Consider the following 13,630-nt stretch of genomic DNA (forward strand, 5'->3'; position numbering starts at 1 on the left):
CCCTTCCAGGCATCCTTTGATTCTTCCAAAACACCCTCAGCTCCACTGTTCTCCCTTCTCCCTTGGGGTTCCCCCAACCCCGCTGTCCTCCCTCAGGGTCCCCCTAACTGTGCTGTACCCCCCTTGAAATCCCCCAACCCGCTGTCCTCCTCAGGACTCCCTCTCCAGCCCCGCTAATCACCCAGGCTTCCGTTAACCCCACAAAACGCCCACCTAACCCTGCTGCTCTCCCTCCGGATCCCCGCAACCCAGCTGTGCCCTCAGAGCCCCCGGCCCTACTGATAGCCAGGCTCGCATTGATCTCCTTCAAAAAGCCCCCCAACCCCGCTGCTGCCCCTCAAAAGTCGCCCTTATCCTCGCTGCGAGCACCCTGCCACTTCGGTGCCCGCACCCAGCTCAAGGCCGAGCCGACGACCCTCCCCGCGGCTCGGGGAGCAGCAGCCCCAGGTACCTGGGAGCGCCCCGCCCTCGAGGCCACGCCTCCTTCCGGGTCACGCCCTCTACCCCGCCTCCAAGGCGGGTCGCGCATGCGCCACTCTCCTTGCGCGGCTTCCCGCTTCCGGCTCCCAGCTGCTGGTGACTGTGGCTCCGCGGAGGCCAGGCGGAGGTCGGGCGGAGGCGTCCGAGGCGGCTGAGAGAGTGGCAGAGGAGCTGGCGGAGAGCGGCCAGCGGGCGATCGGGCCGAGGTGAGGGGGGCGGCGGCGGGGCGGTCACTAGGAAAACGGGGCTCAGGAGGGGGCCCTCGCTCTTTTCAGGGGGTGGGCTGGGGCGCGGGACCCCCGAGGCTGCCTCGGGCCTCCCACCGGCTCCTGGGGGACTCCTCCAGGCAGGCGAACGGATGCTGGCGTGCAGGCTGCTCCTTCAATGCGTGGAGGCTCTAGGCGGCGATTGCAGGGTGCACAGGTGCAGACGATGCCCGCCGGCTCCGTCCGAGCCCCAGCCAGTCCTGGGGTGCTGCAACTTACCCTCCTCCAGGAGAGGAGAGGAGGGGTCACTCGGGCCCCAGCCTCTGCTCCTCGTTCAGGAGCGCCCGGGGCAGGACCAGGGATGGCATGGAACCCACCACAGTACCCAGCACCGTCGTGTTTCAGGCCTCCCGGAGCAGACAGCCCTCCCTGGCAGGGAGCGTTTGGGTGTAAAACAATGAGAACTATCTGTGCCTTGGGTTTTAGTTTCTGGTGTAAGAACTCAGCTGGTGCTTTCATTGCGGACGGGAGCGAGAAGCTTTCCTCTGGTCCTTGTATGTTTCCTTTTGTTTTACGTTTTAAAATTTCAACTTTTATTTTAGATTGAGGGGGTACATGTAAGGGTTTGTTACCTGGATATATTGCGTGATGCTGAGGTTTGGGGTGCGACTGATCTCGTCACCCAGGTACTGAGCATAGTACCCAATAGTTAGTGTTTCAACCCTTGCCCTCCTCCTTCCCTCCCCGCTCTGGTGGAGCCCAGTTTCTGTTGCCTTCTTTGTGTCCATGAGTTCCCAAGGTTTAGCTCCACTTACAAGTGGGAAAGTGCAGTATTTGGTTTTCTGTTCCTGCGTTAATTCGACTAGTGCTTGAGTGTTTTGCTGTAGCTATCTGCCCCTTATCTCTTGCTCTGTTGAGATTAAAGCCTGGACCACAGGGTTAAAAAACATTCTTAAAGTTCTACCATAGAAGCAAAGCGGCCAACACAGCGTTTGCCCCTTTGCCTTGTTTTCGTGGAGATGAAACTCCAGCCAATAGCTTTGAAGGGCCCCATTCTCTTCCCATTGACCAGAGAGAGAGAGTTCAGGACGATGTAGACAGCCCAGTGGCCAAGGGATGAGCTTTGCAGGTGTCTGGGTGAATGATTAATTCTCCACCTGTAAGAAGTGTCAGGAGCGGCCGGGCGCGGTGGCTTAAGCCTATAATCCCAGCACTTTGGGAGGCCAAGGCGGATGAATCACGAGGTCAAGAGATCGAGACCATCCTGGCAAACATGGTGAAACCCCGTCTCTACTAAAATACAAAAATTAGCCCGGCATGGTGGCGGGCGCCTGTAGTCCCAGCTACTCTGGAGGCTGAGGCAGGGGAATCACTTGAACTCGGAAGGCGGAGGTTGCAGTGAGTCGCGATCGGGCCACTGCACTCCAGCCTGGCGACAGAGCAAGACTCCGTCTACAAAAAAAAAAAAAAGAAGTGTCAGGAGCACAGGCTTGAGGTCAGATCCAAGCTGGGTTCTGGTCCCAGTTCTACCACCTGTTAGCCGTGTAACTTCACTAAGTTTCCGTCTTCCCGTCTTTAAAATGGGAATAAGGGTTGGTTGGGGTTTCTATGCGATAATCTGTGTAAGGTGCATCATAGAAGTGTCTGGCATATGGCAAACTTTCCATCAGTGTTCTATAACGTTTGCCTACGTGAATGCTGCCAGGCTTGGATGTTTAGGTTAACATTCCCAATATAAAGAGTTTGGAAAATTTGAGCATCTCGGATGTTGTTTGGAACGGGTCAGGGTTTACACTTTGTCAGTAGTTTGCTATTTTCTGCAGGTCAACAAGCCTTTCTGAGAAAAGAAAAAAAAAATGAAGATGTGTTTGTTCTAGAGCAAAAAAGAGCAAACAGCTGGAAGGCGTAATACATTTCATTTTTGTAAACGTTACTTTGTTTTGGTTTTGTACAGCTTATTTCACTTTTGTTTTCTTCTGAAATTAGTATGTGATTTTACTTAAAAAAATTTTTTTTTTCTTTTTAGAGACAGGGTCTCACTCTGTTGCCCAGACTAGAGTGCAACAGCACAGTCATAGCTCACTACAGCCTCGAACTCCTGGGCTCAAATAATCCTCCTGCCACAAACTCCCAAGTAGCTGGGACTACAGGCACGTGCCTACATGTCTGGCTAGTTTTTAAAAATTTTTTGAGCCGGGCGCGGTGGCTCACGCCTGTAATCTCAGCACTTTGGGAGGCCGAGACAGGCGGATCATGAGGTCAGGAGATCGAGACCATCCTGGCTAACATGGTGAAACCTCGTCTCTACTAAAAATACAAAAAATTAGCTGGGCATGGTGGTGTGCGCCCGCAGTCCCAGCTACTTGGTAGGCTGAGGCAGGAGAATGGCGTGAACCCAGGAGGTGGAGGTTGTAGTGAGCTGAGATCGCGCCACTGCACTCCAGTCTAGGCAACAGAATGAGACTCTGTCTCAAAAAAAAAAAAAAATTTTTTTTTTGTGGAGTCTTGCTATATTGCCCAGCTGGTCTTGAAGTCCTAGACTCAGGCGATCCTCCCACCTCAGCCTCCCAAAGTGCTAGGATTACAGGCATGAGCTGCCAGAGCCTGTGGTTTTTGTTTTTGTTTTTTTAATTGACAGATAACAGTGTATGTATTTATCATGTACAACATGACGTATTCTTGAAAAATGCAAGAGGAGCAGATGTTAAGTACTCTCACCACAAAAATGAGAGCTATGCGAAGCGCTGTGTTTGTTGCTAAGCTAGATATAACCATGCCATGGTGTATATATACTTCAAATGTGTTTCGTTTTTCCTTTTTCTTTTTTTGTTAAGACGCTCTCGCTCTAGCGCCCAGGCTGGCGTGCAGTGGTGTGATCTTGGCTCACTGCAACCTCCGCCTCCCAGGTTCGAGCAATTCTCCTGCCTCAGCCTCCCAAATAGCTGGGATTACAGGCATCTATCACCTCGCCTGGCTAATTTTTGTATTTTTAGTAGAGGCAGGGTTTCGCCATGTTGGCCAGGCTGATGTTGAATTCCTGACCTCAGGTGATCTCCCCTCCTTGGCCTCCAAGAGTGCTGGGATTACAGGCATGAGTCACCACGCCCGGTCGGTCATATTTCATTTTTAAGTGGCATACCTTAAAGAAGCAGAAAAGAGACCGGGCACCATGGCTCACACCTGTAATCCCAACACCTTGGGAGGTCGAGGTGGGCAGAGAGGCCAGGAGTTCAAGACCAGCCTGGCCAAGAGGGTGAAACCCCATCTCTACTAAAAAATACAAAAATTAGCTGGGCATGGTGGCGTGCGCCTGTAATCCCAGCTACTTGGGAGGCTGAGGCAGGAGAATCGCTTGAACCTGGGAGGCGGAGGTTGCAGTGAGCTGAGATCGCACCACTGCACTCCAGCCTGGGCAACAGAGCTAGACTCCGTCTCAAAATAAAAAAAAAAAAAAGAAAGAAAGAAAGAAAGAAAAGAGATTCTTTGGTTCTTTCTCTCTTTCTTGCTTAAATCGACTTGAGAATGTCCCTACTTTGAAAGGGGAAGTGGCACATGCATTGTTTCTGGCGTAGCTGTGGTATAATTTTCATTCTTGTCACACAGTAGCAATTACAGCTTCAAGGCCATTGCCCTTGGTGGGCCAGGGCCGTGGTGACTGGCTGTGCCTCCCTGGGTGTTTACCTAGCACATGTTTAACATAGTTCCGATCCTGTGTCAAGATCTCCCTTATTCTCAGTCGTCCTGGGTCACGTTCCCATGTCTTCCAACTCTATGACTTACAAAACATTTTTGCTGCCAGCTCTCTGAAAATCATTTAAAAGCCCAGAGTTCTTATATGACGTCCAGCCAATCGCTGTTTCTTTGTTATTTGTTAGGTAAACTTTACTTTCCCCCTGAGATGGTCAAGAGCTACCGTGTTTTGCAAACCCTCTCTCTAGGTGCAAAACAGCACCGGGGAAGCGCCACAGCTGCCTGGAGGAATGTTTTAGGAGGAGGATTGTGGCTGACTGGGCGAGGGAGGGAAACTGGGTAAACCAATGTCCTCTGAGGGCGTTCAGTGACAGCAGTTGTTCTCATTTTTCTGATGCAGATTAAGTTGTATGTGAGCTAAATTAAGTTTGCTTGCTTCTCTGCTTTTGTCGGAGATAGATTCATAGTTTCAACTGAGTATAGAGTTTTAGTCTGGTTATGTTCAATGTGTTCAAGCAGTAGATACACTCATGTTTTTGTTTTTCCTTTTTTTTTTTTTTTTTTTTTTTTTGAGACAGTTTTGCTCTTACTACTGGGGCTGGAGAGCAGTGGTGCGATCACAGCTCACTACAGCCTTGACCTCCTAGGCTCAAGCAATCCTCCCACTTCAGTCTCCCAAGGAGCTAGGACTATAGGCGCGCACCACCGCGCCCAACTGATTTTTGTATTTTTGTGTGTATGTTAGAGACAGGGTTGCCCAGGCTGGTCTCAAACTCCTGGGCTCAAGCGATCCTCCTACCTTCGTCTCCAAAGTGTTGGCGGTGAGTCACTGTGCACGGCTTCGTACACTGATTTATGGTCATATATTGAAAAAAATATATATTCTAAAGGTTTCACTAACAGTACACATTTAATACATTGTAGATGGTTACTTTTTTTTTGTTTTTTTTTTTGTTTTTGAGACGGAGTCTCGCTCTGTCACCCAGGCTGGAGTGCAGTGGCCGGATCTCAGCTCACTGCAAGCTCCGCCTCCCGGGTTCACGCCATTCTCCTGCCTCAGCCTCCCGAGTAGCTGGGACTACAGGCGCCCGCCACCTCGCCCGGCTAATTTTTTGTATCTTTTAGTAGAGACGGGGTTTCACCGTGTTAGCCAGGATGGTCTCAATCTCCTGACCTCGTGATCCGCCCATCTCGGCCTCCCAAAGTGCTGGGATTACAGGCTTGAGCCACCACGCCCGGCCAGATGGCTACATTTTAAATTCATGTCACTTTTTAAATACAGCAGCTTTGTTGAAATATAATTAGCACAGCATAAAATTCACCTTTTAAAAGTGTACCATTTGGTGTGTTTTGGTATATTCACAGAGTTAAGCAACAGTCATCAGTATTTAATTCCAGGACATCTTATCATTTAAAAACAAAAAACAAAAAAAAACAGATAGGGTCTTGCTGTGTTGTCCAGGCTAAATTCAAACTCCTGGGTTCAAACGATCCTCCTGCCTCAGCCTCCTGAGTAGCTGGGACTACAAGCGTCAGCCACCATACCTGGCTCAGCTCATCGTTCTTATGGGTGAGTTTCAGGAGGAGAGAAAGTGAAAAGAGGGAGTTGGTCTGGAGAAAGTCTTGCCACAAAAATGAAAACAAAAATTGGCCGGGCACGGCAGCTCACACCTGTAATCCCAATACTTTGGAAGGCTGAGGCAGGAGGACTACTTGAGGCCAGCAGTTCAAGACCAGCCTGGGTAGCATAGCAAGAATCCTAGCTCTACAAAAAATTGAAAAATTGGCCAGATGTGATGGCTCACACCTGTGACCCCAGCTACTTGGGAGGCTGAGATGGGAGGATTGCTTAAGCCTGGGAGGTCAAGGCTACAGAGAGCTGTGATCACACCATTGCATTCCAGCCTTGGTAACAGAACAAGATCTTATCTCTAAATAAATAAATATTTATAAATGAAAAGAGGGAGTCCTGAGCAGGTGCTTTCTCATTGCAGTGTGGGATGGAAGGAGGGGAGGACTGTGTCAAATTACTTGGCAGGAATCTAGCATTATCTTGCATACAGGGACCTCCCAGTTACGCTCTGTGTATAGATACCTCTAATTTGCTGAGGTTTCATTTGAAGAGCGAAATTGAATTTAGAAACAGTAGTAAGTTGGGAAGTTATCCACAGTAGGGGTTACCGGACTCAGTAGTTCCCTTACAAGGGTGAAATGGATAGTGACGGACCAGATAGAATGTAGAGCAAAGGATTTTAGCATCCTTGGGCGCTGGAGGCAGCAAGGGGTCAGCTCTGTGGTGCTGACAGTGCCAGGGTGTGGTGGCCAATGGTGGGTCCGTGTGACCCTTTGTGATGTCCACTTGGGGGCTCCTAACCAATGAGGTTTTGTTTGTTTTGGTTTTGAGTCAGGGTCTTGCTCTGTCGCCCAGGCCGCAGTGCAGTGTCACGATCATAGCCCACCGCAGCCTCAACCTCCTGGGTTCAAGTGATCCTCCCACCTCAGCCTCCCAAATAGCTGGACCCACAGGCGCACACCATCACGCCTGACTAATTTTTTTATATTTTGGAGAGAGGGGTCTTACCATGTTGCCCAGGCTGGTCTTGAACTCGTGCACTCAAGCAATCTGCCCGCCTTGGCTTCCCGAAGTGCTGGGATTATAGGCATGAGCTGTTGTGTCCGTCCCTAAGAGAGACGGGAAGATGAAAAAATTGGGACCCTCCTACAGGGTTGGTGGGAATATAGGTTGGTGTAGCTGCCTTGGGAAACAGGCGGTTCCTCAAAAGCTTAAACCTTGAATTAACATAGGACCCAGCAATTCTGTTCCTCCGTAGATTCCTAAGACGAATGAAAACATAGGTCTACACAAAAACTTGCAGAGGAATGTTCATAGTAGCATTATTCCAAATAGCCAGAAAGCAGAGGCAACCTAAATGTCCATCAGCTGAGGAATGGATACATAAAATGTGGTCCCACCATACTGTGGAATATTACCTGGCCATGAAAAAGAAGTTCTGATACACAGATGAACCTGGAAAAAACTTGCTCAGTGAAAGAAGCCAGCCCCCAAAGGCCACCTGCTATGTGATTCCATTTATATGAAATGTATACAACAGGCGAATGAATCCACAAGGACAGAAAGTGGATTAGTGGTTGCCATGGGCTAGGGGTAGTGGAGTGGGGAGTGGTGGCCAAGGTAACGGGTTTTCTTTTTAAGGGGATGGAGGCATTCTAAAATTGATTGTAGGCTGGGCACAGTGGCTCATGCCTGTAATCCCAGCATTTTGGGAGGCCAAGATGGGCAGATCACGAGATCAGGAGTTGGAGACCAGCCTGGCCAACATGGTGAAGCCCGATCTCTACTAAAAATACAAAAATTAGCCAGGCGTGGTGGCGCGTGCCTGTAGACCCAGCTACTCGGGAGGCTGAGGCATAAGAATTGCCTGAACCCCAGAGACGGAGGTTGCCGTGAGCCGAGATCCTGCCACTGCACTTCAGCCTGGGAGACGGAGCGAGACTCTTGTCTCAAAAAATAATAATAAATACAATAAATACATAAATAAATAAAATAGATTGTGATGATAGATGCACAACTCTGTGAATATACTAAGAACCATTGAATTGGACGCTTTCAAAGGGTGAATCGTGTGGTACAAGAATTCTATCTCAATAAAGCAGTTACAAAGAGAGGAAGAGATGGGATAAGAACTGGAAGCACAGTGACAATGGGACAGAATTTTAAGGAACAGTTTGAGACTGAGTAGCAGGAAGACTGGGGGGTAAAGCTAAGAGAACCCTAAAGGAAGGGGGACCAGCTTGCCCTGTAAGTGGTGTGGGGCTAGGTTAATAGATTGCCTAATGCTCAGGAGAATGAATGTCAGTATGCCCCCATGCTGGTCCCTGCCATGTAGGACCACGTAGGAGAAGGTTACAAAGTGTGTCTGTGCCATCCAGTGTGACGAGGTGAGAGCCTCGCAGCAGGTATAGCCCAGGCATGACCCAGAAAGCCCTCTAGACCAGCTGCTGCTGGCCAAGATAATTATATTATCGCAATTTATATTATCGCAAATTTAAAATTGGGATAATGTAATTCACATACCATACAATTCACCCTTTTACAGTGTACAATTCAATGTGTTTGTTTTGTTTTTTTCGAGACAGAGTCTCACTCCGTCACCCAGGCTGGAGTGCGGTGGCACAATTTCGGCTCACTGCAACCTCCGCCTCCTGGGTTCAAGCGATTCTCCTGCCTCAGCCTCCCAAGTAGCTGGGACTACAGGTGCAGGCCACCATGCCCGACTAGCTTTTGTATTTTTAGTAGAGATGGGGTTTCACCATGTTGGTCAGGCTGGTCTCGAACTCCTGACCTCAAGTGATCTGCCCGCCTCGGCCTCCCAAAGTGGTGGGATTACAGGCATGAGCCACCACACCCGGCCAAATCAGTGATTTTTACTATGTTCACAGAGTCATGCAGCTGTCACTACTATAATTTCAGAACATTGTCCTCACCCACAAGAAAAGCTCACACCCTTAGCTTTCACTGCCCATTCCCCTATCCTCCCAGACCCCAGCAGCCACGACCCTACTTTCTGTCTCTAGATCTGTCTATTCTAGATTTTTCATATCAGTGGAATCTTACAGTATACTTGACGTATTAATGTGGCTTCTTTTACTTAGCATAACGATTGTAAGGTTCATTTACGTTGTTGCCTAAACTTAGCTTTTTCTTTCTTTTCTTTTTTTTTTAGACAGTCTTGCTCTGTTACCCAGGCTAGGAGCAATCATAGCTCACTGAAGCCTTGACCTCCTGGGCGCAAGCGATCCTCCCGCCTCGTCCTCCTAAGTAGCTGGCACTACAGGTGTGTGCCACCATGCCCAGCTAATTTTTTATTTTTTGTAGAGATGAAGCCTCGCCATGTTGCCCAGGCTGGTCTTGAACTCCTGGGCTCAAGAGATCCTCCTGCTGGGCGCAGTGACTCACACCTGTAATCCCAGCACTTTGGGAGGCCAAGGCCGGCGGATCACCTGAGGTTGGGAGTTCAAGACCTGCCTGGCCAACATGGCAAAACCTCATCTCTACTAAAAATACAAAAATTAGCCAGGCGTGGTGGCTGGTGCCTGTAATCCCAGCTACTGACGAGGCTGAGGCAGGAGAATTGCTTGAACCCGGGAGGCGGCGGAGGTTGCAGTGAGCTGAGATTGAGCCATTGCACTTCAGCCTGGGCAACAGAACGAGACTCCCTCTCAAAAAAAAAAAAAGAGAAAGAGCGATCCTCCTGCCTCAGCCTCACAGAGTGCTGGGATTACAGGTGTGAGCCACTGCATCTGGCCTAGTTATTCGTGATCTGTAAGAAGAACTTTGAAGGAATAGTAAGGAGCACCTTGCCAGAGGCAGGTAACGGCTGCCCTGGGGCCGTTTCTCTCAGTTGACCTGACCTTGTGTGCTCATTGTTGATCCCTTCCCTGTCCTGGCTCCAGGGAGCCAGTTAGATGCTTGAGGGGCTTCTTGGGCTGGGTTCTCTGTTGTCCTGTAAATACCAACTGATCTGGACAACTGTTGTCAAGTCACAAAAAGCAGAAAGAAACACAGTTAGTTAGAAACCCAAAGCAAACCCACTCTGAGAGGCTGAGGCAGAAAGATCTCTCTCTCTCTTTTTTCTTTTTTTTTTTTTTTGAGACGGAGTCTCGCTCTGTCACCCAGGCTGGAGTGCAGTGGCACGATCTTGGCTCACTGCAACCTCCACCTCCTGCGTTCCAGCGATCCTCCTGCCTCAGCCTCCCCAGTAACTGGGATTACAGGCGCCCACCACCACACCCGGCTAATTTTGGTATTTTTAGTAGAGACGCGGTTTTGCCATGTCTTTACTAAAAGGCCTTTTAGATAGATCGTGGAGCTAATCTGACCTGAACATCCCAGTCCTGGAGTATGTTAGCATGAGGGTAGCTTCCCGTTGGTCTGGAAGGTTCGCCCGATGGTTGGGCCTGAAGACAGGGGCCTCTGGCAGTCTCTTGTAGCTCCTTCAGATAGGTGCATTTTGTTTTGACCAAAAACAGAACATTCTATACCGTGACCCAGTGGGTACACATACAATAATAGGTTGCAAAGTGTACCAAACCGTACTCATCTTTATTGTGTGCGACAGACTCGGGTGCTTTATTTTTATTTTTCTTTTTTTTGAGAAATGGAGTCTCACTCTTTTTTTTTTTTTTTTTTTGAGACGGAGTCTCGCTCTGTCGCCCAGGCTGGAGTGCAGTGGCGCGATCTCGGCTCACTGCAAGCTCCGCCTCCCGGGTTCACGCCATTCTCCTGCCTCAGCCTCCCAAGTAGCTGGGACTACAGGCGCCCACAACCGCGCCCGGCTAATTTTTTGTATTTTTAGTAGAGACGGGGTTTCACCGTGGTCTCGATCTCCTGACCTTGTGATCCGCCCGCCTCGGCCTCCCAAAGTGCTGGGATTACAGGCGTGAGCCACCGCACCCGGCTGGAGTCTCACTCTTTCACCTAAGCTGGAGTGTAATGGCATGATCTTGGCTCACTGCAACCTCTGTCTACTGAGTTCAAGTGATTCTCCTGCGTCAGCCTCCCCAGTAACTGGGATTATAGGTGTCTGCCACTATGCCCAGCTAATTTTTTGTATTTTTAGTAGAGATGAGGTTTCACCATGTCGGTCAGGCTGGTCTCGAACTCCTGACCTCAGACAATCCGCCCACCTCGGCCTCCCAAAGTGTTGGGATTACAGGCGTGAGCCACTGTGCCCTGCGACCTCTTCCAACTTCTAAAAGTGGCCCCAGGGATTCCTTGGCTTGTGGCCATGTCATTCCCCACCCTCTGTGGTCACATGGCCTTCACTTGTGTGTGTGTTTCCCGTCTGTATCCGTGTCTCTAAATCTCCCTCTCCTTTCTCTACACAGACACCAGTCATAGGCTCTAGGGCCCACCCTAAATTGAAATTTCATCCCGAGATCCTTAACTAATGACCTCTGCCCAGGCTCCTTCTCGAAAGAAGTCCACCTTCCACGGTTCTCGGTGGACATGAATTTTGGTGGGACACTGTTCAGCCCACTTCAGGAACCTCCTATTTCTAGTGATTTGTAAACAACAAATTTGTTTTGTTTTAGTTTTTGAAACAGGGTCTTGCTCTGTTGCCCAGGTTGGAGTACAGTGGTGCGATCATAGCTCACTGCAACCTCTACCTGCCTGCCTCAAGCAGTTGTCCTGCCTCAGCCTCCTGAGTAGCTGGGACTGCAGGCATGCACCACCACACCTGGCTAATTGTGGGTTTTTTTAATGTTATTTTGTAGAGACGGGGTTTCGCCATATTGCCCAGGCTGGTCTTAAACTCTTGGGCTCAAGGGATCCTCCTGCCTCAGCCTCCCAAAACACTGGGCTTCCAGGTGTGAGCCACCATTCGCAGCCTAGAACAAGTTTACAAGTCATTGGTACTCATTTCTTAGGTTCTTTACACCACAGTGATTTTCCAGTATTTTGAAGTTGAAGTAAATGTAGAAGGGCTCACTCTTTAGAACCAGTTAATTGCAGAGAGGAAATAGGACGTCTTCAGGAGAACTCCACATTCTTTGTTGTTGTTGTCGTTATTGAGACGGAGTCTCGCTCTGTCGCCCAGGCTGGAGCGCAGTAGCGCTTTCTCAGCCCACTGCAGCCTCCACTGCCCGCCCAGGTTCAAGCGATTCTCGCGCCTCAGCCTCCCAGGTAGCTGAGATTACAGGCATGTGCCACCACGCTTGGCTAATTTTTTTGTATTTTTAGTAGAGACAGGGTTTGACCACATTGGCCAGGCTGCTCTCAAACTCCTGGTGATCCACCCACCTCGGCCTCCCAAAGTGCTGGGATTACAAGTGTGAGCCACCACACCTGGCCTCCAGATTCTTTTTGAAAACTTCTAAATCTGATTTCTCTGTGAATTTGCCAAAAAGTATGAGTAGGAACCTGATGTTATAGTATGTCAAATGTCTGGCCATGTGCCTATACTCCATATCATCTACTCCTTCCCCTGCATTCAGATACCACCTTCATCAAACACAAAAGTTTTGTAGATTCAGAGAGGGCGGCGAAAAACAAAGCAGCTGCCTACCCCTGCACCTAGCTTACAAGCTGCCCTTGAGACACAGGGTATGTTAAAATATATTCAAGCTCACACTGTTGCAATTCTAAAAGGAATACTGATGAAGGTCTTTGCAAGGTTCTGGAATTTTCCTAGCGTAGGAGCTGGTTGCTGACTTACATTAATAGTTATAGCCATCATACTCAGGATGGTAGGAAACTTGAGATTTGAGGTGCTCAGAAACCAACCACTGGCCAGGCACTGTGGCTCAAGCTGGTAATCCCAACACTTTGGGAGGCCAAGGTGGGCGGATCACCTGAAGTCAGGAGTTCGAGACCAGTGTGGCCAACATGGTGAAACCCTGTCTCTACTAAAAATACAAAAATTAGCCAGGCGTGGTGGCGCACACCTGTAATCCCAGCTACTTGGGGGTCTAAGACAGGAGAATTGCTTGAACTCAGGAGGTGGAAGTTGCAGTGAGCCAAAATCGCACCACTGCCTCCAGCCTGGATGACAAAGTGAGACCCTGTTTCAAAAAAAAAAAAAAAAAAAAAAAGAGCCAGATAGTAAATATTTCAGGCTTTGCAGACCACATAGCCTCTGTCACAGCAACTCAAAACAAGCTGCAGACAACAGAGAAACAAGTGGGTGTGGCTGTGTTCTGATAAAACTTTATTTACAAAAACAGGTGGCCAGCCCACAGACAGTAGGGGTTCACCAGCCCCTACAGTAGACTCATCATTTTTACAGTTCTGTTTCTAGGGCCACAATGATCTGACTGTAAATTTGGCGAGGGACGCGGGTTAGGGAACAGGAGGACCTCGCCTGTCTCATGAGCTCAGCAGCTGTGTGCCAGGTTGGCGTCTGCACAATCTGGGCCCGTGCATGAGTAGCAGCTCCCCAAGGGGCCCCTCTTTATCCTGCAGTGCATTTTCTAAGAGGATAATGATCTGTTGTGGTGTTTGCAAGCCTGGGGGTGTTCACCATAGAGTTTGGGTCCCCCCACCCGGGTTAAAACAAGACCGAGTGCAGTGGCTCACGCCTGTAATCTCACACGTCAGGAGGCTAAGGCGGAAGGATCTCTTGAACCCAGGAGTTCAAGACCAGGCTGGGCAACATAGTGAGACCTCATCTCTACAAAAAGAAATATATAAACTTAGCCAGGCATGGTGACTACAGGTAGGTAGTGTGCAC

At 49.4% G+C, this 13,630-nt stretch overlaps 1 protein-coding gene across 7 annotated transcripts in view; it reads left to right on the top strand.

Moving 5' to 3' along the window:
• LOC105487001 (Rho/Rac guanine nucleotide exchange factor 18) overlaps positions 1-13,630 on the top strand; it is a 128,141-nt gene that overhangs the window by 49,694 nt on the left and 64,817 nt on the right. The window contains exon 1 of one of the 7 annotated variants that reach the window (XM_071086270.1): positions 533-686. The exons of 5 other annotated variants lie outside the window; for them this stretch is intronic. The gene's annotated coding sequence lies outside the window, so the exon portion shown is untranslated. Of the gene's footprint in view, positions 1-532; positions 687-13,630 lie in introns of those variants that run through there. One more of the 7 variants, XM_071086272.1, reaches the window with a different exon arrangement.

Source organism: Macaca nemestrina, chromosome 20, assembly GCF_043159975.1.
Source record: "Macaca nemestrina isolate mMacNem1 chromosome 20, mMacNem.hap1, whole genome shotgun sequence".
Classification (NCBI taxonomy): Eukaryota; Metazoa; Chordata; class Mammalia; order Primates; family Cercopithecidae; genus Macaca; species Macaca nemestrina.